Source organism: Balaenoptera borealis, assembly GCF_965194805.1.
Source record: "Balaenoptera borealis genome assembly, chromosome: 6".
NCBI lineage: Eukaryota > Metazoa > Chordata > Mammalia > Artiodactyla > Balaenopteridae > Balaenoptera > Balaenoptera borealis.
The window spans coordinates 64,612,206-64,628,540 of NC_138863.1; the positions used below are offsets into that span (position 1 = coordinate 64,612,206).

The window sequence follows — 16,335 nt, forward strand, 5'->3', positions numbered from 1 at the left end:
TGGGTGCCAGGGAGTCAAAGGTGCATTGGACATGTCACAGGCTGTGAGTAAGCATGGGGCCCTGCACACAGCTGAATAAGTGTTTGTTGAGGTGACCGGGAAATAAGTCCTTCATCATAAATGCAGTAGAGAGCTAAGAGCAAAACTACTCTAGGAGGGCAGGGGAGAGAGCAACCACTCTGGGCTGTGACACCTTTGCTTCCTGGAGATGCCTTTTCTGTGCATCCGTTTGTGCTGTCTCTCCAGGGCTAAGTGAAATCCACTGAGAATCCCTGCCACAGACAGGGCAACCCCGTGATATGGCCAGCCCTGACCCAACTTCTGCCCTTGGGGACTTCTCTTTTTTTCTTTTTTTTTTTAACCTAGGAATTGTACAGTGTCCCAGTTTCCATTCCAGTCTGCTCAGTGGCTGAGGCACAGCTTGAGACGGACTTTGGTTACGGTGCATCCAAGGCCATAAACAAACACAGCATCAGAAAAGCCAACTCCCGGGCAGCAGCCCTGCAGTGAAGGGGAAGGGCCAGGTCTGTAGCCAGAGAGAGGGCAGGGTGAGCGTTATTTGCAGAACATATGCCTGGCTCCCTGCTCCTCAGGCCCCATCTGCGCATGGCAGGCGCTGCTTGCTTCTTGTGGCTCACCCAGTCTCACCTGGGTGCCAGTCTAGGCCAATCCAGCCCCCTAGTCCGGGGGGACTGAGGGGACCTGTGGCCGGGAGCACAGTGACTGAGGAGCTCGTCAGATGCCCAGCTGACCATGTGCTCGGCCTTTAGGGGCAGAAGCACTACACCCTGTTTTGTTCTTTGTGACTAAATGGACCATCTTGCACCCTGCGTCCTGAAAGTGTCATCTGTGTCGTTCCGTGTACCTCACTCTCCGGACCCTCGTTTCCTCAGCTGTCCTCAATCGTCAGGTGAACGAGCAAACACCTACTTGCAGGGCTGTCTTGAGCAACAAATGAGATGACCTGTGAGGCACCGGGCACAGGAAAGAGGCACAAATTGTTTTGGTGTCCGAATCTTGACTTCTGTATATTTTGTCACTTCAGTGTCCTCGGGGCCTGGGGTTGCACCTCTGAATGTGAAGCATGGTCGTTTTGGTGTGGAGGACACTTGGTAGACTACAGCGTAAAACCATGTGCTTTACTGACCAATATTGCTGTGTGCTACCGGCATCCCTGGCTCTCACCCCGTCCCTGAACTTCACCCCTTCTCTGAGGCTCACTTTGTACCAGACCAGCACCTCCTTCCTTACCCTCACCTCATTCCTGACAGGGCATCTCCTAATCAGTTTCCTTGAGGTTCTTTGAGGGTTTGGGACTCAGAGACCTCCACAGGGCCAGAAAGAAGCAACAGGCCACTGAGCTAGAATGTAGGTACCCCGGTATCTCCTGGGTCTCCTCTTCCTCAGCTCTGGCTCAGCTGCCTGGGGAGCTGCTCTGGAAGACAACCATCAGCAACCGTAGGACACTGGCTCCTGCCCTTCCTGCCAATTCCTTTTCCCAGGGCTCTGGGGGCCTAAGGGAAAACCTCACAGGTTTTCAGGCGTGAGAGAGCGTGCTGTGAGCCCTGGAGGGCAGACTGGAGAGTGGGCAGAACACAAGCCTGGGAGTCAAGGGACGACCCATTCCCAGCTGTGTGACCGAGGCCATGCCACTCAGGGACATGCCATGTGACTGAGAAATGTAGGAACCAAATGCAGGTGGGCCTGCAACTCTGCCCAGCTGAAGAACGTTCAGAAAAGCCCATGTTGAGGGAAACTGCAGGGCCCCAATCTCTGTCTAAATAAAAAGAAGTGCCTAGGGGCTTCCCTGGTGGTGCAGTGGTTAAGAATCCACCTGCCAATGCAGGGGACACGGGTTCGAGCCCTGGTCCAGAAGATCCCACATGCCGCGGAGCAACTAAGCCTGTGCGCCACAACTACTGAGCCTGCACTCTAGAGCCTGTGAGCCACAACTCCTGAAGCCCACGTGCCACAACTCCTGAAGCCCACATGCCACAACTCCTGAAGCCCGCGTGCCTAGAGCCTGTGCTTCGCAGCAAGAGAAGCCACTGCAATGAGTAGCCCCTGCTCACCGCAACTAGAGAAAGCCCGCGCCCAGCAACCAAGACCCAACACAGCCAAAAATAAATAAATAAATAGAAAAAAAAAAAAAAAAAGAAGTGCCTAAATTAAGCCTTAGCTTGCAGGACTGAAACAGAAGGAATCACAGGCAAAACATACGAAATTAGCTCTGAATTAGTCATGGTCCAAGATCTTTACCAGTATTTCATTTAGAAAGAAAAATAAAACAACGTGCCAAACTCACAGTGGATACTGAATTACAAGCAGGGTATTACATCGAACACCTCAGTAATGTCTAAAGAGATTAGAGAGTGGATCCAAGTGCTATTGCACAGACCCTCTGCCCAAGCCTGGGACAAAGACGGAGGGGCAAATGCACAGTCACCATTTCTCCAGTTGCTACAGGGGCTGGGGTCAAGGGTGCTCTGCTTCCTGAACAACCGCCCTGGGGAGGGCAGAGAAAAGGGGTGATTGCCATTCAGAAGTGGAAATGAAAAGCATGTCCTAAGGGAAAAAGTATTTACATTGTACTCTGAATATGATAATGTGGAATTAGCAACACACTTGTCTTCTACTGGTAGCCTCTCTCTGGAAAACTACTTTGGCCCATAGTAGGGAAAAAATAAAACACAAACCTTAAAATGAATACTTATTTAAAGCAAGGAGGTAAAGGATTTGGGAAAATATTTCAAGGGGCCCCAGGCATGAAAGGGCGCAAGGCCTGGAGGAGAGTGAACACCAGGGGAAATCCCAGGTGTGGGTCCTGCTGTCCTCTGACTTTCTCTTAACACCCCCCTTGTTCCTTCCCTCCCCTTTCCTTCCCATCTGTCTTCTTCTGTCTCCCCAGCTACTTCCTAGCTTCCAAGAGCCTCCCCAGGCCTGCCTCAGTTGAACAAAGACAATGTTCCATTAGAACCTGAGTAGTTTATCCAAGAAGGAATCCACCTCAAGCTATTGAGGCTGGTACTGACAGTGCTTTAGGTAACATCTGTATTTGAACAGGGTGTCCTTTAGGGCCTTATCAGGAAAGAGTGAAGGAGGGGCTTATTTCACACGTTCACAAGCCATTCACGTGGCAGGTATCTTCACATGGAGAAAAAAGGATGGGCAAGTTCCAGAATTCTCTAAAGCACTGGAGTGGGATGGCCGTCTCCTCCTTCTCTAGATCAGGCCCTCATCTGAGATGAGGTCGGGTGTTTCTGCTGCATTTTCCTTCCTTGACATTGTCATCTGCTTGTGATGCTTCCTGTCACTTCACGGGAAAAAGACCATGTCTGCCTTAAAAATAAGAGCAAATGCTTATTGAGCACTTACTATGTTCACTCAGTTTTCTAAGCCCTTTATGTTTTTTAACTGATTCAGTTTTTACAACCATCAGAGGTGGGTAATTCTGTGCCCATTTTAAAGATAAGTCATGGAGTCGTTGAATAACTTGCCTAAGGCCACAGGGTAAGTAAAAAGCAAAGTTAGGATTTAAACCCAGCTGTCTGGCCCCTGAGGTCAGACTGTAAACCATGATGTAGACTGTATTCCTAGCAACTACTATAGAGCCTGAGAAACAATCACTATGTCTGCTTTTCTTGTCTATCTCTGTGATGATTAATTTTGTGGGTCAACTTGGCCGGACCATGGTGCCCAGATATTTGGTGAAACATTATTCTGGATGTTCCTGTGAGGGTGTTTTGGATGTGACTTACATTTAAATCAGTGGACTTTGAGTAAAGCAGATTGTTGCCCACAGTGTGTGTGTGTGTGTATGTGTGTATACGGAGGGGTGGGGCTCATTCAATTAGATGAAGTCCTGAATAGGTCAAAAGGCTGATCTTCCTCGAGCTAGAGGGAATGCTTCAGAAGACTGCTTTTGGACTTGATCTACCATGTTGACTGATCCTCGTTTTCCAGCAGACTGTCTTCAGACTCAAACTGCAACTCTTTCTTGAGTCTCCATCCTGCTGGCTTCCCCTATCAGATTTTGGACTTACAAAGCTTCCACAATCACTTAAGCCAATTCTTTATAATACTCTTCTAATACACACACACATCCTATTGTTCTGTTTGTCTTGAGAACCCTGCTTAATAGAGCCTCCTTTGCTAACAAGTTCCTCCAGGCTGGGTTCTAGGCCCTCTTTTCTTCTCAGTTTAAGTTTTGCCCATTTTCTAAGCAAATTTCTCCTGCTCTTGGCCTCATCTGTTATCTATATGCCAATAACTCTTAAATTCACACTCTAGCTCAGACGTATCTAAGGAGCTCCAGACCTATACATCCAACTGTGTACTTGGCGTGTTTTCCTGGATATCTGAGGGGCACCTGAATGCAGCATGAACAAAGGTAAATTCATGATCTTGCAACCCTGATCCTCTTTTAGGGTTCTCTATCTCTGTGAAATGTGCCCGTATCTATCTGAAAGACCAGAAGCCATTCTTAACAGTTCTCTCCCCCTCAGTTCTATACTTAATCCATCACCGTGTCCTACCAATGTCACTTCAGAAATTTTTCATACCTTATAACCTCTCTCCATCTCCACTGCCACCACCATACCCAACCTATGGGCATTTCTTATCTTGACTCCAATGATAACTTATCAAGTGGTCTACCTCTGCATTCCAGCCACAATGATCTTTCTAAAAAATAAAGATGATCTTATCATTCTTTGCCACTACCCATTTGAACCCATTCAATGACTTTCTCTTGTGCTAGGAAGAAGACCAAATTCTTAGCGTAGCTACATGGTGGTTCCCAAGGCTCTGCACGGTCTTATCCTGCAGTACTTTCCTCCTTGCTCTCTGTACTCCGTTACTCTTACTGTTTTCAGTTCCTCAAAAATGCTTCATCGCTGGTCCTTTGCACATACTGTTTTTATTTTTTTAAATGTGGAACGTTATTCCCAACCTCTCAACTCTCATATCAGGAATCACTTCGAAGGGGAAATTGTATTCCACACACCCTCTCTCAGTCTGGTCAGATTTTTTTGTTATACAATCTCATAGTATTAATCTAAATTAACAGGAGTAATAGCAGCTAGGATTTATTGAATGCTTATCAAGTTCAAGTGTGAAGCACAGTGCTAAAAATTTTACAGTCCTTATATTTAAATAATTGTCTAATTAAAACTACAACACAATCTGAGAAGTAGATAATATTATTATTCTCTATTATAGACGAGGAACCTGAAAACCTGGGTGGGAAGCTGAGTCCAACTTCAGTAGTGTGATGACTTGCTGGATATGTGGACTGTGTATTTGGAGTGAGCTGGGGGCAAGTCTGTGATTGATCACAACTGTTAGAGGACTGCCTGGCATATAGAATGTGTTGAATAACCTACTTGTTGATTGAAAGAATGATGAATGTTTGAATGAGTAATGAACTAGGACACATTTTAATATAGGAACTACCTGGGTATCCCTTTCATTCTCTACCCTAAATTGGTCGCCTATGAGATTATTTTCAAAATTCTAGACAGCTTCTGGTAAATGAGAAAATGGCATTCCCAATACTAGAGATGTTTTAGAGACCCCTCCACTCTTCATTTTGATGACCATCTGCTCCATTTCCAAATAAGGCATCTATTTAGTTTAACTTTGCTCACAGCTTCCAGTCCTTTTGAGGCTTCTGAAATACAGGGAGTCACACACACACAGACACACACTTACAAACATGCACACACGGTGGTAGGTATGTCCATACTAGCTGATGTAATAAATAAACCCTAAATTTCCAAGCTTAACATTATAGATGGTTATTTCTTGTTCAACCTAATGAGGCTGTTCCTGTTTGGCCAGAAAGCTTTCCACCTGGTGATCCAGGAGCCCCAGCTCCCTCCATCTCTGAGGGCATCAGGCTTCTCTCATGCAGATGTCAACAGGGGAGAGCAAGCATGGAGCAACCTACCTCCTACAAATCCTGGCCCCAAAAGGGGGCCACTTGTACTCCATTACTAGAAATTCCACTTGCATTCCATTACTAGAAATTCATCATCTGATCACACCCAACTCTTAAGGTAGGCAAGGACATGCTGTCTAGTTTTATGCCCGGGAAGAAATCTGAGTAAGTCACCAGCCATCTCTGCCCTACTTCCCATCCCTATAATACAAAGCAGAGAGATGCTATAAGATTAGTGCCCTGGGGGCTTCCCTGGTGGCACAGTGGTTGAGAATCTGCCAGCCGATGCAGAGGACACGGGCTCAAGCCCTGGTGTGGGAGGATCCCACATGCCGCGGAGCAACTGGGCCCGTGAGCCACAATTACTGAGCCTGCGCGTCTGGAGCCTGTGCTCCGCAACAAGAAGGGCCGCGATAGTGAGAGGCCCGTGCACCGCGATGAAGAGTGGCCCCCGCTTGCCGCAACTGGAGAAAGCCCTCGCACAGAAATGAAGACCCAACACAGCCATAAATAAAAAATAAAAAAAAAAAAGATTAGTGCCCTGGGGTATGGAAGATGGAGCTTAATTTTAATGGTGGACATCTGGAAAGGCCTGCGAAGGAGAGGATTTTGAGTAGATCTTGAAGGATAGGTAAGTTTTTAATAGAAAGAGATTCTAGGCATAACTAACACTGGTATCAAAAATGATGAGGTCTGAGGCCAGGAGGGAGTAAGGCTGTGAGAAAAAATCTGAGAGTCAAGTAGAAATTATTTCAGTAATCTCTTTTTCTTGGTTTTCCTGAACTCCTCTATAACTAATTAAATAACAAACAGAATTACCCCCTCCATCATGAGTATCTTAGTCCCTAATGTGAAGATATGAAATAATTAGAGGGTGTGCTGTGTAAGAATTTGAATGTCACAGAAAACTTCTATTTTCAAGACGGTGCTAATTATACAGGATGAGGCCGAACAAAGGGAAGAAATACAATTAGTGGAGCATAGCTTATTACAACCAGCTCTGTTTAGAGGCCCTTCTGAACCTAGATATGTAATAAATATAATAAATCAGGAGTCATCTAGTATTTATCTTTTAGAGGACAACTCTGGAGATTACAGAAATGCAGGACTTGGCCATTTTACATTTAACTATGGTGATGGTATAGGTAGACTTTTACTCTCTAGACTTTTTCCTCTCTAGCGGTAGAGAGGAAGGAGACGGGTCTTGAGAGGGAGAAGACCTCTGTTCCTTCTTTGGTCTGCCAGTCATTTGCTGGGTGATCATAACCTTTCTGGGCTACTGCCTCCATGGTATGGGGGTAATACAAATGAAAGCACTTAGCACTGAGCCTGAACTATATTAAGGACCCCGTTTTTATTCTAGATCCATTTCCCTTCCCTTCTTCAATTTTTTCTTAAGCAGGATTTCATTCACCTCAATAAAAATCCTTAAGACTTTAAACACTGTACAAGAATGACTGTAATATCAGATGGATGTACTTCCTCTAAGTCCACCAAACCTCAGTAAAGGCAGTTATAATATCAGTGGCTCTATCTGAGCAGTGTCAGGGATAAAGAAATACCTAAGTTGTCAAATCCCAGGAGGGTTGACTCAGCTCTTTTTTGCTTGCAAAGAAGATAAACTGCATCTCACGCAATTCGTTTTTCGCTAAGGGGTTCTCGTTTTGGTTTCAAAAAAGATCTTCAGTGCAAAAGACAGTCTCTCTTACATACACATTAAATGGGCTGTGACGAGTCCTGTGAAAATGTGGGCTTTTCCCTAGATTCTGTTGCTGGAATATTAGAAATTGATATGAAAAGCTGAGAGCTTAAAAATTGCACAATATTACATATTATTCAAATGCAAAATGCTGTGGGCTGCTCATCCCAAGTCTCAGCTCAGCAATGAATGGCCTATATAAACAAGTGCATCTCAGTATTGACTGAAAGGATAGAGGCCCTCACCTTCTGAGACAGCATTAGGATTGCATTATCATATCAATAACCCACATGCCAAGTTCTTGATAAAAACGGTCATAATCCAGAGGCGAGAGATAAAACATGAGGGTTTGATTTGTGTAAACAAATCAAAGGCACTTAGAGTCAAGCTACTTAATCTATCTTAAAGCATTGCCAGGAATATAAATATGAGAATAGCCTCAGAGCCAGAACAGGCAAGAGTTGAGAGAGTAGAAGGAACTCTAAAGATTATTCGCTACTTTTTCCTGATTTACTATAATGCAGCCATGTTGTGGGTTGGTGGAAGGCGCTCTGTTCTTTGAAGTCACACAAGTTCCAGGTTAAGGGAGCAACCACATCTTGGACCACAACACTTGTCAGATTGCCACAAGGAAGAGCAACAACACTTAGATGCTCCAGCGTGGATGTGACACATATCATTTCTAGGCACAACTGATGAGCCAGATCAGATCCTATAGCCCACGGAACCCCAGGGAGACCAAGCCAATGCAATCCTATCCCGTACCAGGAAAGGGAAGGGAATGGAACCCTCGACTCTCACACCTCCCATAATTACCCTTTAGGAAGCAAGTTCTAGCTCTCCACTGCCTTAGCGTCCCTTTTGTTTTCCATAGTGCTTATCCCAATCCTTAATTGTATTATTTATTTATTTTCTGTTTTGGTTTTGTTTTCCTCCATTGAGCTATAAGATCCCTAAGAGGAAGGACCATGTCAGCAGGCTAATTCCATGAAACAGCTCTCAAAAATGGTTAATCAACCTAATATAGTTAAATACTGAATCTATTTGTCTTGAATTTGGAGAATCCTTATGGTGATAATGTCACGTCTCTGTCGAGGCCCTTTTTGGCTGGGTGCTGATGCCTCTCCATCGCTCCTTATCAGGGGATCCTCTCTCCACACAATGGGGAGGGGGGGCAAGGCGAAGATGAACTGGGCATTCCTTCCAATGCTGTTAGCAATTGGGAAACTCTCAACTAAAGCCTCACGGGAATCTCCCAAGGCGGCGAAAACCAACATATCCAATGCACAGTGCTGTAAACTTTGTAAATATTGAAAAGAAGAGAGGAATCTGGTGAATGGGCATTTTGTTGAATTTGCTTTTGACAAATTACCTTGCAGGGAATTAGCTCAGAGCTACCTCCTTGCCCTGCACTCAGAGTTGTGCTTCACTGTCAAACTGAACCTGGTGTTTAGAAGGCACTTAACTGTCCACTTCATGGGCCAGGAAACTGTAGTTTAGAGAGATTAAGTTATTGGCCCAAATCACAGAGGTGATGGTGGGAAAGATAAAAGTATGGTTCAAGTTACCTCTTGTCAGTGTGGTGCTTCATTTCCCGAGCCACACTCCAGGAAGGCTGCAATCATTTTTATAAACTTAGTGTATTATTTAGAGCAAAAAGTTGGTGTATGAAGGAATATTCTGAGTGTTTGTCTTTGCTTTTTGTCATTTTAAATAAAAACGTTTTAATGATTAATTGTTATTTTAGACACTTTTTATAACTATACCATCATTTCCTATATGACATACTACTATTTTCAAGCAAAATGAGAAATAATTGAAGTACAATTGCCTGTGGGACAAGGTTATTTCAGCAAAGAAAATTCAAGAATCCATTAGCTATGACCTTGGAGAAATGGGATTTTAAATAGGCATTGTCTCAGGTCACCTAAGGCATACTTTAGTTCCTCAATATTTCATTTTAAAAGAGGCTATCACTAAAATCAGTCAAAGGTTTCATAGACACTTGTGAATATGAATTTTTAAAAAAAGATACTTTTTTTAGCTATCAGTTTTTTCCTCCTGTATCATTCAGGAACAATGCATTTATGGTAAAGTTATTTTATAAATCATAATAGATAAATATTAATAAAAGAAAAATAAATTTTTTTCTCTACTCATGAGTTCTTAGATGTTGATGTCTGATTTTACGGAATTGCTATGATTTTTCCACAGTGATGGTGGGCTACCTAACTGAGCAGTGCGTCCTTCTCCCACCTGTTGGACCAACCTTGCTTGTTCTTCTTCTTACTCCAGGTGCAGGGCACAGAGCATAGTCTCAGCCTGTCTGGTGAGGAGATCTGCAGTGTCTCATGCCAGGAGAAGCTGCTGCTTAGCAAACTGCAGGCTCCTAGGTGGATAAGAAGAAGAAAGAACACTTTAGAAACAATGGAAATTGATCAGGCTCTGAGAAATGAAGGCAGAAGTGCTGTCATTTAAAAAGAAAACTTTGTATTTAGACTATAAGCACGATACACAGAATGGCAAGTAGGTAAGCATTGAACAGACATTGACCAAATAAAAAAATAATAAATGAATGAACAAATAAACATCAGAGCTGGTCCTAGGATTGCAAACCTATATTCCTACAAGACTAGGCAGGTAGGGTAAGAGAGGAAGCAGACTGGGTGTGAGACAGCAGGAAGTGGTAGAGCCATGCTCAACTGGTGAGCACAGGTCCCATCTGAAGCTGGCAGCCACAGCTCACGTCTGCCCCACAGACGTGAGCTTCCCTTGATGCCATAAGGAAAAACAGGCTCAAAAATGCCATGACTTCAGGTTCTCAAGGGAAGACAGAAACACAGATTTTTAGGTGAAACCTTTTGAATTTATATTATAGAATTCAATTAAACAGGGCTTCCCTGGTGGCGCAGTGGTTGAGAATCTGCCTGCCAATGCAGGGGACACGGGTTCCAGCCCTGGTCTGGGAAGATCCCACATGCCACGGAGCAACTGGGCCCGTGAGCCACAATTACTGAGCCTGCGCGTCTGGAGCCTGTGCTCCGCAACAAGAGAGGCCACGATGGTGAGAGGCCCGCGCACCGCGATGAAGAGTGGTCCCCACTTGCCGCAACTAGAGAAAGCCCTCGCACAGAAACGAAGACCCAACACAGTCATAAATAAATAAATAAATAAATAAATAAAAGAACGTGAATTTCTTAAAAAAAAAAAAAAACAAAGACCCAACACAGCCAAAAATAAATAAATTAAAAAAAAAAAAAAAAAGAATTCAATTAAACAAAACAAAACTTTGTGCAGGTCAAACAGCTAAAGCCAAAGCCCACCCGAGGGTTAGGTTTAGCTCCTGAGTAGCCATGAGATCTAAGATGTAGGGCAACATCTTTAATTTCCAGTGATGAAGAAGGATCCAGAGGGCTGAAGCCACTGTGCAAAGACACTCAGCTCATTAGTGGCAGAGCTGGGCTTTCTGGGCATGAGCCTCGTCCCTTTCATTTACGACTCGTGACCACTCTAAGACTGGCTGAATCTGATCAGACCTGTCTGCATAACAGACTAGAAGCCAATCAGAAGCTGTTTCCAGTTGATCTGATCCTTGGGTCCCAAGCTGTATTTATATAAACCTTCATAATGAGGGGTATAATTTTCTCTTCTCACTATTCATATTATGGCGGGATTTCTGGGTAAAGCCAAGTGACTAAAATATGACGGTCCCTCAGCATGGCCAGATGTGAAAAGTGGGAGTGAGGGATATGGGCAGAGGCATGAGTGGGTCCCACTGGATTCACCTGCTGGTTCTAGTGTCTGCTAAAAGTCTGCTCTGTTTATATGACAGGTGGTACTGTGTGATAGTTAAGTGCATGGGATGGGTTTAAATACTGACTCAGCTGCTTGCTGTGACGTAAGCTAAGTTCCATGTGCAAAACAGTGATAACAACAGTACCTGAATCATAGAATTGTACTGAGGTTTAAATGAATCAGTGCATAGAAAGTGCTTAGAATGGTACTTAAAAGGTAGGCACTCAGTAAGTGTTTGCTACGATTTGTAACAAATGCCAACAGTTATTGAATGCCTACTATATGTTAATTTTCTTGCATTTATTATCTATAATCATAGTTAAAACCCACTTTGTTTTATGTTATTACCTTCATTTTAATAATTAGAAAACCATGACCTTGGGAGAGCCAGCTTCTTGTCTAATGTCACTCTGGTACGAGTGGAGCCAAGTGTTTGAACATAGGTCTACTTAGCTTAGCTATTTTCTTAACCCACTTCACTAGTGCCTTCTCAGTGTTCCATTGAAGATACTATTCAGATCTTTAAAGGGAGAGATAATCAACTCTGCTCAAACACCAAATACTTATTAAGTCAAATACGAAAGCAAAGGAGCCTCAAAGCAAACAATCAAAACACTGCAATGCTAGGTAAACTTCTGCCTTATGTAAAGATGTATTGTTCTAGAATAGGAGGGTACCGCATGACCATGAATAAGACAAGAGAGCATGTGGTCCATTTTTAGTCTGCATCAACCCTCCTTCTTACCCTTTAAAATACTATGGCTCTTAACAGATTATTTGCTTAATGTTGATACATCAATTTCCATGGAGGTAGCTTTTAGGAAACACGTATTGAATGTCAACACTGGGAAAATAAGACCTGGAAGGTTTCATTCTAGCATATTTTTTTTAAAAGTCCTTGCTTTTATAGAATTTTCTATACAAAGAAAGAGTAGAATAAGACATAAACATTTATTAAAGTGTATGAAGCATTAATATGAAGCATCTTATATAAAATATTATTGAGTGAAGAAAAGGAAGGAAGGAAGCAAGGAATAAAGGAAATGAGCAGTTACGGGCTGCTAACATGAGCCAGATCCTATACCAGGTACTGTTATTTATATACTAGTATTTACCGAATGACAAATAATCAAAGTAGGGCCAAAATACAAATGAAAAATGTATATACAGCCAACTCAACTTTTCAGGGGCAGATATTTCAGTTTAAACCTTAAATCTTATTTAGGTATAACTCCTTACCTTTACCACTCATTCTGTTTAATTTTTTTAACACAAAATATTTTAAAAGTAATTTTAGCCAAACAAGGGCAGGGAAGGAAGGTGTCTTTTCAATCAAAATCAGTTCTGGGAAAATATAAACTAGGAAACATAGATGCAATTCTTCTCTACTTTCAGATAAACTTAACATTATCCTAAGAATTAATGATAGCTATTCTCAGCAATAATATAGAAAATAGGAACGTACTGTTACCAGACCAGATGAAAAACATAAGCCACTTTCTTTAGTCTGATTTCTAAAGCACAATTCCAGTATTTAAGCTAGAGTCATCACAACTTTCCAGAATATAAAATGCATCCACATCCAAATGTTGGTTTTAGAATATGAAGCAATATTTCAAAGTCAAATAGAAATGAATTTGTTCATTATCTACTCTTTTGGATAACTGCCATTATTGCTATTTCTCCTTGGGCAGATAATTGAAAATTGACTATATAAATTGTTGTGTTTTTCTGGGAAAATAGCCTGGATTCAAAATTTGTCACCCACATTTTAATCTAAGTTATAATTTTACCAGGCCCAAAAATTATAGTTGCTCCAGTACATTTTCCTATTACACCTCATAAATATCTTTTCCTCTTTTTAGATTCATGTGGCAAAAAGAAATTTTGCTAGTGCCATTTATTCCGAGGAGTCCATTCATTTCGTATTGCCTCCACACAAGAGTTAGCTATGAAGTACTTTAGTAACAGAATAGGACAAATAAGATAGTAAAATATTTGGACATGAGATGCAGTTTCTCCAGTTTTGCTACAGCCCTCTTAATGGCAACAAAGGAATTTGCACTGTGAATCTCTAATGTCAGCATCTGGCTACATTTGATCCCGGTTTGTGTATGGTCTGTCTGCAATCAAGGACTTGAATAAAGACCTACAGAGCAAAACAGAAAGCACCATTTATTAGCTTATCAATATAAGTTCTGTGATTCATTAGGAAACCAGGTAGAGGTAATAGCTGATCTACTTTGTTGATGAATTTAGAAGAGAGAACAGAGGGTTTTCATTCTCTAAGTTTCTATGATAATGAGCTTAATTTTCCATTTCTCTTGCCATAGGTAGAGTCCCTGGGAAACAGACTTCGAGACCCTGAGACACGCATGCAGGAAGCTGATCGGAGCATGTTCTCAGGAGCAACATCTGTTTGGGGATGACAGGAGAAGGGGGAAGGGGAGGGAGAGATTGAACTGTGATGCAGTCACAGCAGAGGCCTGAGCCCAGCTCACAGGGGGGCTCTGGAGTTGGGTGGGCCTGCACGGGGCCACTGTGTGCTGGAGCCGCTCACCTGGGCGTGGGCAGAGCTGGCTTTGCACATCTCTTCCCAACTGCGTGGTCAGTGGCATTATATTGATACTTTGAAATTGGAGGCATGTGTGTGAGCTATTTACAACACAGTAACTGGCTAGCGCTAGAAATCAGAGCTTCTGTCATTCCCCACTCCCAAGTCCTCAACCTCTGGACAGCTGGTTGACCAGCAAAGTGCCACTTAAGAAAGACTGATTTGCACATCTCTGTGCCCAAATCCATGTGATAAGTTCTTAACTGCACATAGTGTTACTCAGAGGGAATGATATACTATACTCCTAGGTCTTGGATGGCTGTAACTTCTCCAGGCTAGGTTTCCTCTGTTTTACACAGAATATTATTCTAATCCCAGGATTTCTAGCCCTGCTGTGCTGTCAGTGATCTTTATTGTTGCCTTTTTTAAAGAGGCAACCAGCTCCCATGGAAACGAAACCATCCCCATGAGACAGAATGCAATGATACAACTGCCAAGGTCCAAGTGACAAAGTTATCAAAGGAGTAAGCTCTGACAGTGATCAAAGAACATCCCGGGTATAATACTTAGAGTATTATAATCAACTGAAATGATTTTATTTAAAAGTACTGCCATTTTCTTTACTTGTAAATATGGTCAGTCCTAACAGAGCGATAATCACTACAGCATGTCTTTGTTTAATGAAATCATAAAATATTTCTAGAGCCAATTAAGCATGTACACCATAAGGTGGGAGAAGATTTTAAATATATTAACCAAGCCACACAAAGACTTTGGGTTAAAAATCTTTCCAGTTTTCTAAAAACTAAATTCCAAAGAAGATGAACTAAGCCAATTTCTGTTTGTAAATACCAATATCTTTCGGAAACAGAGAGTTAGTATGAGAGAATTCACCATTAGCTGGGGTGGCAGAAAAATTCAGAGGAAACATTCTGAACAAAGCTACATATCTATCAAAGTTATTTCTTCTTTTGAGTCCTTTACTCCACAGAGAAAGACCATAAGGGGAGATTCAAAATTTGACAGAGACAGATTATACAGAAACTTTTCTCAGCTTTGCCCCTTACATCCTACATCCACGTTAATTCTTGGCAATCTAGCAACTGCAAAAACACCACTTAGGCATCCAATTCTGGAAAAAAAAACAACAGCCAGCAAAAGGAGTGGAACTTGTCATGATTTTAGTACATGAAGCTAGAATTAGGAAACTCAGTAAGAAAAGTGTGGATGATTCTGCAATTTAATGATTAAAAAGTAATTCAGTATTGACTATCTCTATTCTATCATCTATCACATTTCTGTAACAGGCATCAAAGCAGATAGGAAGGGAGGTTTCCAACAAATGGCCTTTCATGGCCTAAAATCATTGGGCGCAAACTCTGTCTTATACATCACAACACAGCACAGGGCGTGGCATAAGGTAGAAGCCTAGTCTCTCTCAAACCTCGCTCTTAGGTGAACTGATGAAAGATAGCTTGGGCCACATTTCGATTCTCTAATCAGCTACTTAATTCCTCTCCTATAATATCTATTATTTCACCCAACAAAACTATGTTGAATGTCTTCAATATTGTAGTATTCTAGGAGAAGCTGAAAATATAAAGGAACTCATATAATTCTTGAGACAGATAAAATTCAGCCAATAAAGTATAATCATGGAGATATATTTTTTTAACATCTTTATTGGAGTATAATTGCTTTACAATGGTGTGTTAGTTTCTGCTTTATAACAAAGTGAATCAGCTATACATATACATACATCCCGATATCTCCTCCCTCTTGTATCTCCCTCACATCCTCCCTATCCTACCACTCTAGGTGGTCACAAAGCACCGAGCTGATCTCCCTGTGCTATGCGGCTGCTTCCCACTAGCTATCTATTTTACATTTGGTAGTGTATATATGTCCATGCCACTCTCTCACTTCATCCCAGCTTACCCGTCCCCCTCCCCGTGTCCTCAAGTCCATTCTCTACATCTGTGTCTTTATTCCTGTCCTGCCCCTAGGTTCTTCAGAACCACTTTTTTTTTTTTTTTTTAGATTCCATATATATGTGTTAGCATATGGTATTTGTTTTTCTCTTTCTGACTTACTTCACTCTGTATGACAGTCTCTAGCTCCATCCACCTTGCTACAAATAACTCAATTTTGTTTCTTTTTAGGGCTGAGTAATATTCCATTGTATATATGTGCCACATCTTCTTTATCCATTCATCTGTTGATGGGCACTTAGGTTGTTTCCATGCCCTGGTTATTGTAAATAGAGCTGCAATGAACATTGTGGTACATGACTCTTTTTGAATTATGGTTTTCTCAGGGTATATGCCCAGTAGTGGGATTGCTGGG

The 16,335-nt window shown here is 42.3% G+C and overlaps 1 protein-coding gene across 6 annotated transcripts in view; it reads right to left on the reverse strand.

Annotated features, from left to right (window-relative positions):
* The window catches only part of B3GALT1 (beta-1,3-galactosyltransferase 1), a 592,659-nt gene that overhangs the window by 31,989 nt on the left and 544,335 nt on the right, over positions 1–16,335 (reverse strand). For all 6 annotated transcript variants that reach the window (XM_082396862.1, XM_082396861.1, XM_082396860.1 and 3 more), the window contains one exon: positions 9,910–10,029. The gene's annotated coding sequence lies outside the window, so the exon portion shown is untranslated. The remainder of the gene's footprint in view (positions 1–9,909; positions 10,030–16,335) is intronic.